General features: G+C 47.3%; 1 protein-coding gene across 1 annotated transcript in view; it reads left to right on the plus strand.

Annotated features, from left to right (window-relative positions):
- The first annotated feature begins 1,560 nt into the window (after positions 1–1,560).
- The window catches only part of Cflar (CASP8 and FADD like apoptosis regulator), a 45,705-nt gene continuing 31,790 nt past the window's right edge, over positions 1,561–15,475 (plus strand). The window contains 1 exon segment of the mRNA XM_038315293.1: positions 1,561–1,761. The gene's annotated coding sequence lies outside the window, so the exon portion shown is untranslated.

The raw sequence follows: 15,475 nt of genomic DNA on the forward strand, positions 1-15,475 counted from the left end.
TAAATAATATTGGCCTTCATCCCCTGTGACGTACGACAGCGACCTCGCCGCTAAGTAAACCGGTGCAATAGCGGCGTAAATGTTATAGGGATAGCCAACTTCGTTTTGATTGGATTTCAGGCTCACTCCATGCGGTAGATCCCACACAGGACGCTGCTAAAGTAGCCAAGGACCTGAGACCAGATCGGTCCTGACCCCTAGGGGGAAATCTCCTACTACCGTGCTACTACTCCTGATGACACATTGCTATCTGGGCCCATAGCTTAGAGCATCCTCCTACCTTCCTCAGAGAAGCCTCTTTTTGCAGTAGATGGGCGTTAACACGGCGACCCACAGCTGGACAGTGAGGAACTTTGGTGTGTCGTCATCATACCCCTCCCCTCAAGGCTCAGGGATCCACGCAGAAGAGGAGGCAGAAAGCTGGGAACAGACAGAGGTACTGGATCATTCTGAGGAAATTCTTCAAGGCCCAGCAGGGCTCATACACGTACGAATTCATGAAGGCTTTGACAGTAGTCACAGGACAGACCCACATAGGCTCAACACAGACAAAATTCCAGTACTGAGAAGGGGAAGTGGACACAAAGTCCCACCCCTAGCCACAAAGCTATGTGTAGTTGGTACCTACTGTGTATATTAACTGCACTTCGGATCAGCCCCCAGCTGAATCCTCATGTGTGTGTTTGTGCGCGCACATGTGTGTGTGTATGTACGTGTGTGTGTGCGTGCATGCGTGTGTGTGTGTGTGTGCGCGCGCGTGTTTGCGTGTGTTTTGCTTTTGTTTTATTTTGTCTTATTGGCTTTTATTTGTTTTGATATTTTTTGGCTTTGGGGTCATTTTGGGGAGAGAGAAAGAACATGAAGTTGGGTGGGTAGGGATGTGCTGAGAATCTGGGAGGAGTTTGGTGAGGGGAGAGAATATAATCAAGATATGTTATACATAAAAAATTTTTAATTCATAGATAAAAGAAAGAAAAAGGGTGTTATATGATTCTGATGTACATGGTATAAAGATTCTGGTGTTATATGAAGATTATCAGACATTCTGGGTTCTTTAAATCTAAAGAAAGATGATTTATTAGCCAATGTCTTTGTTTTTTTAGACAGAATCTCATATAGCCCAAGCTGGCCCTGAGCTTGCTAGGTAGCCCGGACTGGCTTTAAATGCCTGATCCTTCTGCCTCTGCCTCCCAAATCATGAGATTACAGTCACTATTCAACTTATCAGTCAATAGTTAATATCCCAGCCGTTAAAAAAGTGTGGCTTCTTCTTAGAAAACTTCCTGGGAGTCAAGGGGGAACTACAAGAATAATAAGAAGGAAACAGAACACAGCAAGGGAGCAGAAGGCTTGTGGGTTACCAATTCCCTCCCCCTGCGGGCGATTCCACCGGATGAGAGCGGCACACAAGTTCAGTTCTGAGTGACAGAAATAAAGATGTTTGCTATTTTGTGTTTTCTTTCCCTGCATTTTAAACATTTCTACAAATTAAAAGTGACATACAAATCTATCCAAAGCCCTTTTTTATTGTCTTTATAAAGTCAAGCAAGGGGCAGAGGACCTAAATTGGGTCCCCAGCACACACAGCGCGTCAAGGCCCAATCCGGGCTGGAGGTCAGGGGAGCCGCACCCGCCACGTCCGCTCGCTCGCTTTCGGTTTCCGTGTGTCTCCATCTTGTCTGCGCAGATCCGCAGATCCGACGTCCGCAGAGTGAAGTCCCTGCGACCTGAGCCGCCCCAGCCGCCACTTAAGGCAGACGGGTACGTGACCTGCGCGGTGTAACCCGCGCGCCACACTCGCTCCTTGCGGCGCTGTGCGCGGCCGGGATACCGCGCCCCCCCATCCCAGCTGTGAGCCTCCTGGCTAGGCCCTGGAGGCCGCTGAGAGTCGCGCTCTGGCAAGCACTGGGGACAACGGGAGGAACTGGGAGGACTGCAGTTCTTCCGCCGGCTCGGCCTGCCAGGCACCGGCCTGGACGGTGCGCCCCCAGCGCGGCTCCCCACCTCCGTGGCCCTGCGCCCCTTCCCACTGTGCGGGTCCCAGCAGGGCGGCCGCAAGAGGCGACAGCCCCCAGCCCGAGGTGGCCTGTTGTGTTCAGGCGATGGGACCCGCGGGGAAGTAGCTCTTGAAGGACTCTTGAGCATCCGGAGGAGAGGAGGGAGCTCTCTTGAACCCCAGGGGGATCACACCTGCGTCCCGGGGCGGAAAGCTGAAGATTAACTTTGCTGGTCGAGCTACAATAGCCTTGCGTAAACGTCTTGAGAATTACTCATTTCCTGGAGTTAAACTGTCCTAACTTTTGAAAAGTTGAAAGGGATCATTTCCTTGTGTGCGTGCTCAACAGAGTTTACCCAGTGCTCTGTTTTACTTTCAAGAGCACAGCGAAGTGCCTCTGCCTTTTCCCAACGCACTTTAGCGTTATTGACAAGAAACGCTTTCCCTGGGAATGGAGAATTCAGTGCTTCTGTCCGTCCGTCCGTCCATCCATCCATCCATCCATCCATCCATCCATCTATCATCTATCTATCTATCTATCTATCTATCTATCTATCTATCTATCTATCTATCATCTATCTATCCATCTGTCTACCCGTTAAAGTAAGCCTGACCCTACTAACTCTTTTCTCACTAACTTCAGACTGGCAGAACTTTGATTATTTCAAGATGTTTTCTTTTAACTAGGTCTGGATTTGCTTGGGAGGGCAGGCTCGCTTGAACATTAACAAAGGAACACCATAGAACAAAGGCCACTGTGTTCACTGGAAGTAAATCCAAGCTCTAGTAAATCCCTCCGGGTTTTATTAGTTAACCTTTGTTTCTACAGTAAGAAGGGTAGGGCCAGGAGGGGGTCGCATAAGTCAGACCTTGACTAACGGGGATAGTCTTAAATGAGAAAGAACATGACTCCCCCCCACACACACACCACCACCTATGGTTTAAAAAAGGCTCTGAACAAAAGGTTCAGCTCTCCCATACCGGGAACAACAGTATCACAAATTTGTAAGCAAATTATTGTTTTTTTTTTATGTTTTGGCTTTCTGAGACAAGGCTATGTTGTCCTGGTCATCTGTGAACTCACAGGTATCTATCTGTCCACCTGCCTCTGCCTCCTGATTGCGTTGCTAGGATTAAGGCTTGCAGGCTGTTGGTCGCTGTTGCTGGCAGTCCAGGCAGCCACAGTCTGTAGCCAACTGAAAAGTCTTCATCCCAGCCATCTGGGACTACACTTTAGACATTCACGACCTCAGGGTAGTTCCCAATGTCCAGAGCATGGGGTTTTTGAAGGCAGAAACCGTGTCTTAGCTTCTCTCTCACTTGGCAGCTGGTGGTGGGGTGGGGGTGTTGGCGCTTTGCTTAAACAAGTAATTTGACAGTAAGATGAGCAGAGTTAGCTGGAAGGGGAGGATTGCACCAGCAGGCTATTTGACAGAGGCTTAGCCAGCCGGGGCGCCTTGACCTAGAACAGAGTTGGGCAATTATCCGTGGGATTCTCCATCAAAGGGATCAGATTCTAGTTAAACTTGAAAGGGCCCCAGCAAAAATTGAGCCTGGAAGAACCTTTACGCTTGTCCTGGCTAACTGTTAAGTGAATTCTGAATGTTTTCCTTACAGGAACTTTCTTTTTGGTCAACAATTCTTTTACCTGTACCTTTTGTGTTGAATGGCTTGGTAAAATGGATTTTTCATTTTTTAACTGGGTCTTACTGGGTAGCTCAAGATGGCTCGCAATCCGTGACCTTCCCTCCTTAGCAACACCTCGCAAAAAAGAAAGAAAGAAAGAAAGAAAGAAAGAAAGAGAAAGAGAAAAAGGAAAGAAAAGGAAAGGAAAGGGGGGGCTGGCGTGCTCAACACTCAGCTTCTTTTTCTGCAGGTTTTATGTTGTACTTTGTTTTGGGTGACATTTGAGCTTGTTTGAGCACGTCATCACTTGCAAACCTAAACCAGTAGGCGTCCCCACGGGGGGGGGGGGGGGGGGGGGGAGGGGAGGATAAGGGTTTTGGAACCTTGGCTCGTCGGTTCCGCCCACAGAAGCGGAAGTGGGTTTAGTTTTGTGACTTTTTTTGCACTTTCCAGGGCCTTCTTGTGAAGGTCTTGGGCTCCAGCACGGCTTGGCTCAGTCTTTTGTGGTCCGGGGGCCTCCGCTCACATCTCCCCGGAGCCCTTGTCTTTGGTTGTTGGAAGGGGGCGATGTCCTTTTCGCTGGGCGGGTACCAGCGGTCGTGGACCTGTTGGACTTGCTGGTCCACGTCACCTGGCTAGCAGCTGGTGCCAGCTGTGCAGGCCGACTTTCCAGCTGGAGAGGCTGCGTCCCGATGTCTGTGTTCTTCCCAGTATCTCTTTCAGTCCAGTTTTCTGGAGGTCTCCGGCGTGGGCAGGCGGCATTCTGAACCACTGTTGAGTGTGGGGAGCCGGCGATCGCCCGGCGTGAGTAAACCGAGCTGTTCATTCCCTCCTATTCTGATCTTTCCCCAGGGACTGCGGGCATTGGGGGAGCTGCTCCCTGGTTAATCAGGAAAGGGTTCATTTCCGTCTTCCATCCTTGGTCCCTTCTGAGTTCTTTTGGGGACCCACCCACAGCGCCTCCAGATTTGTGGCACCTTTTAAATACAAGGTTGGTTCTGTCTTGGAGAGGGGCCAAAGACTGATTAAATTAAACTTGTTACTGGACACAAATGCCTGCTTGTTAATCCAATGAACTGACCTGGATGGAGCGAAGTCCTGGACGCGGTTCTTGGTTTTGTTTTTTGTTTTCTGTAACCTCAGTGTAGAGGCTGTCTGGACAAAGTCCAAGGTCAGCTTGCGCTGGGAAGAAGCCTGCTGGACACTATACAGCAATGGGGGCTTGGCCCAGGGGCCTTCCTATCTTCAAAGAACTTCTGTTTTTCTTAAATCTGTTGTAATGCCCTAGCTGACCCCAGACTTGACACCCTACCTATAGGAGTGCCCCCCACCTTTAACAAGCTGGGGTCACTGTCTTGCCCCCTAGCACGGGATTTCACTTCGTACTTTGCATTTTAATATACCAAACCTTTTGGGCAAGTTCCTGGGTTTAGGGCTTACAAAGTATCTATAGACCCTACTCCCCTGGCCCTACCCCCGCCCCGTCCCCTCCCCGCCCCATGAGTGCATTCCTTAGAGACAGCCAAAGGCTGCTGGTTGTCTTTTACACATTGCTATGCTCAATTACAGTCTGTTTGATTTTTAAAATGTGTATTCCCCCCCCAACCTCCCCGCTTATTTTTGTATGATGGTCTTTCTCCACCGTGTCTTTCAGAATTGATGTTTGTGGGATGGTCATTTCTGCTTCTCCCATTCTAGCGCCCCTCCCTGTTCCCATCTCTGCACAGTGGTCGCTTGAGAATGTGAATCTCTGCAGGTTGTTTCATTTACCCTGATTCTCCCCCTCCCTCTTTAATTCTTAGCTTTGGGGAATAATTTCTTCATTTGTGTCACGCTTGAGTTATTTGTGTGCTTGGAGCCTTTCTTCCGAGGTAAATCGTGCCCTGGTGCTCTTGGTACCTTATTCTGCATTTACGCTGATTTGATGATCTGCCCTCACGGCCACTTTTTCTTTGTTTGGCCGTTTAATGCCAGAAAACAAAGAAAACTCAACAGCCCCTTGGCTTTGTCGTTTTCCCCTCTATCTGGGTTTTCTCTGGTTGTGTCCCTTGGAAGAGTTAAGTTCTGCCAGCTTGGTGGCAGGTTCACCATGTGCTCAAGCTTGTGTCTTCTGCAGGGAGCACTTCAGGTGAAGAATGTAGTTAAAGACGACAGCTCACCATAGCCTAGGATGGCCTGGGTGTCACCAGGCAGCACAGGTTGGGCCGGAATTCTCCAAACCCTCCTGCCTCAGCTTCCCTTCTGCTAAGACTACTGGCATGAATCACTTACCCAGGTGCATCAGTGTTCTTGATCTGTATCTAATACCTCCGTTCTCTGTTGTAATTGAAAATTCCTGCCATTTAAATTACTTCTTCCAAGGCTTGTTTTGGGGTAAATGACTTCCTTTAATGACCTGATTTCCTAAGTGGGAACCAGAGGTTCTTCTACCTATGAAATAATTGCTTCTGCTTTTTTTTTTTAAACAAAAAAAAAAAAAAACACAACTTCTTTTGCCTTTATACATCTGTGGTCTTAAAAAAATAGTAACCTATTTTTTTTGTTGCTTTCAATAGTAGCTCGTTTGTAATCAAATCTCCTGGAGCCTGGACCACCCTTGAGCCCCTGATCCTCCTGCCTCCACCTCTCTAATTACAGGAGTGTACTACCATATTTGACTGACAGGTGGTTTTTAAAATCAGTCAGATCTTTGTTTTAAAGGACAGGTACCTGACAGACCTCTTGCTCAAACACCTCCAGGCATTAGGGAGCCCACCAAAGCCTCCTGAACGGTCACATCTTCCTTGCCGGATTCAGAATGAAAGTGTACTTACGTCTCCCTCTGCTGTCTTAACTCCCCTTCTGATTAGGAAAACCCGAAGCAGTCAAAAGTTAGGTGCAGAACACTGACCTGGTTGACTGCTGAAACCACAACCCAAGTTTTCTGCCTGATTTGTGCTCTGCTTTAACCCCAAGGCATTGCTATTTTAATCTGACAGAAAGCCAAAGCCAAGCCCTGGGGAACCCATTAAAATGCTGTGGTGGGAACAGGGGCGTTTTATATAGATAGCACAAAGCTGTACCCCGGAGAAGTGATGCTATTCCCCTCTGCCTAGGCTCTCCACAAACAAGCTGGCCATCATTCAGCCTAGATTAAGTCTCTCTTTAACCTGGGTTGTTCTCAGGACATCAGAGAATCTTAAAGAAGCAGACAGATGAGAAATCAGGGCCGGTAAGAGTATCAAGGAGGACAAGACAAGATGAGGCAGATGGGAGGTTTTTGTTTTATTTTATTTTGTTCATTTCAAAGTCTCTCTTTCTCTCTCTCTCTCTCTTTCTCTCTCTCTCTCTCTCTCTCTCTCTCTCTCTCTCTCTCTCTCTCTCTCTCTCTCTCTCTCTCTCTCCCTCCCTCCCTCCCTCACTCCTCCCTCTGTTTTTTAAGATAGGGTTTCTCTGTGTTACACCTCTGGCTGTCCTGAAACTCCTTTTGCAGATCAGGCTGGTCTCGAACTCACAGAGATCCGCCCGCCTCTGCTCCCTGAGTGCTGGGATTAAAGGCGTGCGGCACCACCGCCTGGCACAAAGAAAACTTTTTATAATTAGAAAAAAAAGATCTACAGTGGAAGACATTTTGGAAGCTTTATATCCTTGTCATATGCGTGACTTTAGTTTTCAAACTGGTCTGTCTGCTAAAGTTCTAGAGAATCCGTGTAACGGATCAAATGTGTTTGCCTGGCTGAAATTTTGATTCAAGCCAAGCTTCAAATCTGCTAACTATTATTGCTCTATTCTCTCAGGCATTTAGGGTTGTTTCTTAGCTCACCTTTGTATGCTTGCCTTATTTTTTAAAGACAGCGTCAGTATGTGGCCCAGCCCAGGTTGGCCTCGAACCTGCTGTTCTTCTGCCTCAGCCCTGCAAGCGCTGGATTTGCAAGTGCCTATTACCAGGCTGTGAGAAAGAATGTGGTTCTTCCTGACTGCGGTGTGATTCCTCTGCCCTCACCCCACATGGGTTAGATAAGTAAAACAGCAGCACCCACAGACAAGGCCCGGCCACCCCTTTTCCCTTTGTGTTCCTTAAAAATGAGATTTGGTTTCTGAACTCAGGTTTTACCAAAGCATTAAAATTTGAAATTTTGCCTACACTGAGCAGTTTGGCCTGTTTTTTTTTTTTTTTTTTTTTTTTTCCCCTCTGCCAAGGAAACTGAAGCTTTGTCATTTATAAATGGAGCAAATCCTTGCCCTCTGACTTTCCCCAACCAAGCAAGGGAATACTGTAACTGTTTGTGGGTGATTGTGTTTTTAATTGGCACCACCATATACAAGAGGGTAGTAGTTCTGACGATATCAAACTGCTGTCCTATTTGGAAAAATAATGCTTTAAATTTTATACACCTTTGCTGAGTATGGTGGCGCATGCCTTTAATCCCAGCACATGGGCGATAGAAGCAGGCGGATCTCTTTGAGTTTGAGGATATCTTGGTCTACAGAGTGAGTTCCAGGATAGCCATGGCTTTGTAGAGAGACCCTACTCAAACAAACAACAAACAAACAAAACACACACTTTTTTAAAAGGCACTTTAAAAAAACTATCCCACATATAGAAAACTGGGTTTGACACTGGACAAATGAAGATTCTGGTACATAAATTTTAAGAGTTTTGGAAAGGACAGTTTATCCAGAGTCAGTACAGAGGGTACATTTTTATTGAAATGTCCGGAGGATTGGTTGGCCCTTTTACTGAAAGGCCAGATGATATTTGGTGAGCTTTGGTGCGGACACTGTCTTCCTCTTTAAGGGGAGGGGGTCTTACCAGCTTACAGGTTCTGCCTACGACCACGCCCACTATAGATTTTTTTTCTAATTATAAAAAGTTTTCTTTGTGCCAGGCGGTGGTGCCGCATGCCTTTAATCCCAGCACTCAGGGAGCAGAGGCGGGCGGATCTCTGTGAGTTCGAGACCAGCCTGATCTGCAAAGAGAGTTTCAGGACAGCCAGAGGTGTAACACAGAGAAACCCTATCTTAAATCATATAATCATATGATTTCCCTCACACAACCCTGTGGTCATTTCATGCAGTATAGAAGAGTCAAAGGCAACGTCCCTGGGGGTCCACATACCATACCCTGTCATGGCACCAATTCCATGAGTATCGCTTGCAGAGGGACCACGACATTCCATGTGTGCCTATCTGCTGCAGCCGTGTGGTCACGTGTCTGGATGCCTGCCTAGGGCCTACCACACAATGGACGGAAGGCGGGCGCTTGTCTAGCTCGGACTAACTCCTGTGTAGTATAAAATAAATGCCGGAAGTCAGCAAACACTGCTGCGAAGGTCCAGATCGGGGACCAGGACAGTTATGGAAGAGAGCTCGAAAGATGCAGAATTTCAGCCTGATGCTGAGATGGGCCAGGGAGCCTTCTGTGGCGGCACCTATGCAGGGGTAGCCCGGAGGTATTTGGAGCTGGATTGTGGGTAACGCACAGAAGTAGGAGGATATACCTAGTGCTTCGGCCGGGTATGAAAAGTTTGCCCCAGCAACATTTCACTTTGGTTAGGATGGCGCAGGCCACTCCCACCAACTGGATTCCATTTCGTTGCTCCTAGCGACTCTGTTCATGTTTCTGGATCCAGCTAGAAGGCCTTTCTGCCTTTATGTCCAAATTCTGGTGTCCCCACTTTGTAGGTGGACTTTTCTGTCCCACAAGCCAGTGTTCAAGTAAACCACACAGAAACTTCTTATTACTCACAAAAGCTCAGCCTGTAGCTTAGGCTTGTTTCTAACTAGCTCTTATAACTTAAATTAACCCGTTTCTGCTGATTTATGTGCTGTCCTGAGACTCATGGCTTGTTACCTCATCTCCACGTCTTGCTTCTTCTATGTCTGTCTGGTGATTCTCGGCATCTTTGCCCTTCTTCCTAGCATCCTCTATGCTCTGAAAATCCTGACTCTCTATTGGCTGTCCCGCTTTTTGTTAAACCAATCCGAGCGACACATTTTCACAGTGTACAAAAATATTATTCCACAACATCACTTCTTGAAGTCTCCACTTTCTTTTTTAATTTTATTTTTAAAGTTTTTTTTTTAGACAGGGTTTCTCTGTGTAACAGGCCTATCTATCCTGGAACTTGCTCTGTAGGCCAGGCTAGACTCGATCTCACAGAGATCCGCCTGCCTCTGCCTCCCGAGTGCTGGGATTAAAGGCTTGCGCCACCGCCGCCTGGCTCCCACCTTATTTTTTTGTTTGTAGCATTGAATTTGGGGCTTCACACACGCTAAACAAGTGCTCTGCCACCGCTAAAGCCCTAGCTCTGTTTCTACTTTTTAAGATGGTCTCACCAAGTTGCCCAGGCTGGACTTGAACTCAGTAAGTCCCAGTCAGGTCTTGAGCTTTCAGTTCTTCTGCCTCAACTTCCTAGGTGGCTGGGATTGCAGGTCTGTGTCACCAGGCTTGACTTTAAAGACCCCCTACTTGGTGCTTCTCTTACCTTGACAACATGGGAAGTTTGGAAGAGACACTCCCAAAGCAGTGTATAAAATACACCTCTTGCCGGGCGGTGGTGGCGCACGCCTTTAATCCCAGCACTCGGGAGGCAGAGGCAGGCGGATCTCTGTGAGTTCGAGACCAGCCTGGTCTACAAGAGCTAGTTCCAGGACAGGCTCCAAAGCCACAGAGAAACCCTGTCTTGAAAAACCAAAAAAAAAAAAAAAAAATAAAATACACCTCTTACATTTGTGTCCAATTTCATAATTGGGACCTCTTATCATTTGTGGGCAACATTGTATGCGTGAAATGTGTTGCTTGTGAAGCCAAATAATTTTTAGTGCATGTTGTATCACTGATAATGATCACGGCTCGTAACATCCCAAATTATCATGGGTTCATTATTTGGCCCCAGCCAATGGTCTTCTGGACTATGTTTTAATGTGTATCTGTAGCACCACCAACTGGGAGTCCCAGGATGAGTATTGCACACCCTCATTGACTAACTTGAGAAGGGGTGGAAGGTGGCATTTGAGGGATACCTTCTATTTAAAATGCCCACAGCCGGGGCAGGAAGGTAAGTTTATTGTAGTAGCTATTCTGCTTGCCACCATCTATGGGTCCCGGGCACAAACGGAGGGAAAGGATGGGTCGTGACATTCAGGGTGAACGTGCATAGCGCTATGAGAGGCCCGCGTTGCATTCATCGTCCAGAGTCTTGCAGACTCCTCCGACCTTAATAACTTCGTGTTCTTTTTTTTTTTATTTTAAGGATTTTAACCTTTTTCTTTTCTCTCCCAAGGCTGCATATATTTTTAAACACACTGTAAACCATTTAGAGGTTTTCTTTGTCTTTGAATCTATCTTTACTGTATATCTCTCTTTTTCTGACCACGTGAGTCTTTAATTTGCCCAGCAATATGGCTAGGATTAAAGCCGTGGCTTTGATGGCTGGATCCAGTCCATTCCTTAGCTTTCTGAGAGTCTAGTCTAATGGTGGAGGTACCGGCCGGAGCCATGTTTATTACCACAACTCTGTGGCATTTCAAGTTCCCTGCCCCCACCAAAAAGCATGCAGTCGGCTTTTCATCAACACCATTTAAGTGTTTTGTGGCAGGACCTCTTAAAAAAGCTGCAAGGTTTTGCAGCTAAAGCTGAGTCAGGAAGTCTCTCTTAAGTGAGAGCGCTTGCCTCTAGCAAGCAGAGCCCAGCTGAGAAAATGCTATCAATAAGCCGTGCTTAACTCTATTCTTTTCTGTCTAGAATTAATTCCCAGGCTCTCTCAAGCTTTATGTGGATGCAGATGTCCATGTGGGCACCATTTGTTGACTGAGATTTTTTTGTCCCACCAAGTCCCAAAGAAAACACACAGAGGTCTACATTAATTATAAACTGGTTGGCCTATTAGTTCAGGCTTCTTATTAACTCTTATGTTAGCCCATAATTCTTGTCTGTGTTAGCCTCATGGCTTGGTACCTTTATTGGGGAGGCAGTCACATCTTGCTTGCTCTGTGTCTGGCTTCCTCTCTGGGTGAGGACTGCAGACTTGTACTTTGCATTCTTGTCTCCAGCTTCTTGGGTGCAGAGTTTACAGATGCTCTCTGCCCCGGGCAAGATAGGCTTCACGTGTGACTGCCTAAGTCACCATGATCCTGTAATAGTTTTCACGCTGTGCCTCCATGGAGGTGGCTTTGCTGTTGTTGCTACGGCCCCGCCTTGCTTCGGCCGGAAGGCGAATAACAGATTCAGTATGTCCCAGGAAGCTAACCGGTCCCACTGGTTGCTGTGTGACTGACGGGAACATTTTGTATTATGGACACGAGACGTTTGGTAGGCTCTGTGAATCAGTTGGAGACGCCTGACCAAAGTTACCTTTTCCGGCTAATGCTAGATGCCAGCAGGGGGTGTATTAAGCGATTGGCTGGAAACTAGTCCCATCCTCCACCTCTACGATGGAGGATGATACAAGGGAGTTACCGACCACACCTGTGTGGTCCCTTCCAGGAAAGATTTGCGCACTAGGAGGAATTCGTCTGGGTCTCGCAAGTTAAGATGGGCTTTGCTGTGCAGACAGATGGAAAAAGTGTAATCAAGGTAGAGGCTCATGGAAGACACTTGCTGAGGTTTAATTAAGGCCCTGTGTGTTGGACCCAGCTAAAGATGAGGGCAGACACCAGGCGTAGCCTTATGCAGACGATATGGGGGCCTGCCGTGGGAGAAGAGCTGTCGCGGAAAGATTTAAATTAAGAGATTCTCAAGCATGAACCAGAGCTTCTGCAAGTTCATTCTGACTAAATATGGATGCACGCAGCTTAAAGTCAGAGGCCAGGGGTTGAATGAGTCCTTTAGGAAGAATTTAGGGAGCGGGTACAGAGGGTTCTGGGAAGGGTAGGACCAGAATAGGCTTGGATAGAAATAGTGGAGAGGGGTGTCCGGGGAAAGAGCTTGAAGGAGAAATTGACAGTATCTGGTGGAGCAGAGCAAACACACGAAGACTTCTTTTTAGTTATGTGTTCTGGTGTATATTTAAAACACATATATTTAAGACAGTTACACAGTAGAACACTTGGGTAGTGGGACAGACGGACAGGCCCATTGCCTCGCCTAGCTGCCCCTCTGTGGCAAGAGTAGTTCTAAATCTACTCAGTAGCAGAAATCCTAAATATAATACGCTTCTAGCAAACGTTTTCAGCGCAGAACACCTTGAGCAAAAAAAAAAAATCCTGAGAACAAGGAACTAGTTATAGTTCCCAGACTGTAGTTCAGTCTTTCTCTTGCTCATCCTGCCTGTTTGTGACTATATCCTTTGGCCTAATACCTCCCCACTTCCTGTCTCACCCTTGGACCTGGTAACCACTGTTTATTCTCCACCTCCGTACGTGTGATTTAAAAAAAAAAAAATTAGAGCCGGGCGGTGGTGGCGCACGCCTTTAATCCCAGCACTCGGGAGGTAGAGGCAGGCGGATCTCTGTGAGTTCAAGGCCAGCCTGGTCTACAAGAGCTAGTTCCAGGACAGGCTCCAAAGCCACAGAGAAACTCTGTCTTGAAAAACCAAAAAAAAAAAAATTAGATGCTGCATGTAAGTGAAGCCATGCAGACTTTTTTCCCCATGTTTTTCTAATTTTATGTCACATTCTGTCCTCTGAGTCCCACGTGGCAAGCGGCAGAATTGGCACTCTTTTGAGGCTGAATAATATTCAATGGCGTACAAGCGCACACATATGTTATATCCAATGGTAAACACACACACATTTTATATTCATTGGTGTATATATACACACGCATATGTAAGTTGTATTCATTGGTATAGTTGCACACCTACGTATGTTATGAGATATAACATTTTATCTTCTCATCCTTTGACACCTAAGCTGATTTTATATCTTGTTTGCAATATGGTTGCAGTGCACTGGGGTGCTGATGTCTTCTAGTATTTGTTTAAAAATGTATGTGTATGAGGTTTTGCCTACAGATGTCTCTGTGTACCACAGGCATGCCTTGTGCCCCAAGAGGTCAAAAGAGGGTGGAACTGGAGTCATAGATGGTTGTGATCCTCCATGTGGTTGCTGGGCACTGAGCCCAGGTCCTCTGGAAGAGCAGCAAGTGCTCCCAACCACTGAGCCATCTCTCCAGCCCTAGTACTCATATCCTTACGAGGTGCTAAGTTCCTTTCCTTTAGATTCACGCTCAGAAGGTAGCTGAGTGAAGAGAACCTCTCAGAGCCCTTGAATGGGACAGCTATGAGGTCACAGAGGCCTCGCAGTACTGTCAAGACTGGGCAGGGGAAGGCAAATGTAGGTATTCACTTCCCAACACAATTTGTTAGAGAGGAGGGGGCTTCAAAATTCAATAACCAAGGTGAATAATATACGGTGCAACATTAAAAAAGTCAACAGAAACACTCAAGTCTATGGTAAGAAAATTATTAGAATTTTGCATAATAAAAACTGCTTCAGCATCATTGGGTTTTCCTTCTTCTGTTCTAGATGCCAGTGCGAAGAGCACTAAGCAGCACTGTGGGGATGAGGGTCCAGCGTGAGGAGCACTAAGCGGCACTGTGGGGATGAGGGTCCAGTGTGAGGAGCACTAAGCAGCACTGTGGGGATGAGGGTCCAGCGTGAGGAGCACTAAGCGGCACTGTGGGGATGAGGGTCCAGTGTGAGGAGCACTTAAGCGGCATTGTGGGGATGAGGTCCAGGTGGAGTCAAAGTTGAAGAAACTGAGCCCAAGTGCAGCCTAATTCCTCACAGGGTCCTAGCTCTGTGTGAAAGGAGATAAGGGGACGGGATCTTTGGTGGAGGGGACTCAGGCCCAGCATCTTTGTGATGGTTACTGTTTAAGGTGGAGGAGCCTCGTATGAGCTAAGGAGCACTGCCCCTGGAAAGGGGAGGGAGGACTGGGGAGGACTGTGAAGACTGGCGTCTTCTCTGGGGGTGTGAAAAGAGGAAGTTGTGCTGTGTGATTCTCTTTCCTCAGCTTCCTGCTGTGATGTCTACTTATTGTGCGTGTGTGCATGCACGTGTGTGTGCACAAGTGCACGTGAGTGTGTGCGTGTGTGCGTGTGAGTGTGTGCGTGTGCGTGTTATATTTTATAACAAGTACATTGACTTCTGGCCTCTAAGAAGAATTATTCACCTATGCTGAGTATCTGATCAAATGCTATAAAAATCATATATTTTAATTAGCTTACAAAATGGTAGGTTTAATCCTTAGTTTTGGTTAAGCCTCTCCTCTCCCATTCAGCTTTCTGCTGCTCTAGATCTGAGTGTGGGAGAGACTCAGGATCTGAATACGGGGTACAGGGTGACCAGCCCCCCCTCCCAGTTAGCCTAGGGCAGACTATTACCATATAGAAATGTTGGTACAAAAATGAAAAAAGTTCTGGGAATGCCTAGCTCGCTTGCTTACCTGAGATTGGGATGATGCCAGGAGGCAGAAGGTGAGGGAATTTAAGATTCTGGGCAGAGAATTCGGTTTCAGGCCCAGTTCAGAGAAAAGGAAGTAAAGTCATTTCCCGGTACTGTCATATGTAACCCACTCATTCATTCCTTGCATACCAAGTGCTGGCTGTGAGTCAGATACAGGCGGCTAAGCCGAGTGACCACCAGACTGCCTCTGCCCCAGTCTAGACGGGGTGGCCCGTGAGCCCCGGGACCTTTGCCGGAAGCTTGGGCTAGATCCTCTTCCGGCAGCTGGAAATCCTAAGCGTATTCCCAGTGCAGCGGCTGGAGCGATGTTCTGTGGGACCTCGTCTGCTTTTCTGAGCTTGCATCGCTGTTTTAAGCAGCGACTGCGATGAGCTCATGTCTTCCTCCAGAAATGAAACTGAGACTGGGTTTAGGTTTTCCGTCCTCCAGTTGCCAAGGTTAGGGACCGTGTGTACCAAACGG

This window comes from Arvicola amphibius, chromosome 18 (assembly GCF_903992535.2).
Source record: "Arvicola amphibius chromosome 18, mArvAmp1.2, whole genome shotgun sequence".
Taxonomy (NCBI): Eukaryota; Metazoa; Chordata; class Mammalia; order Rodentia; family Cricetidae; genus Arvicola; species Arvicola amphibius.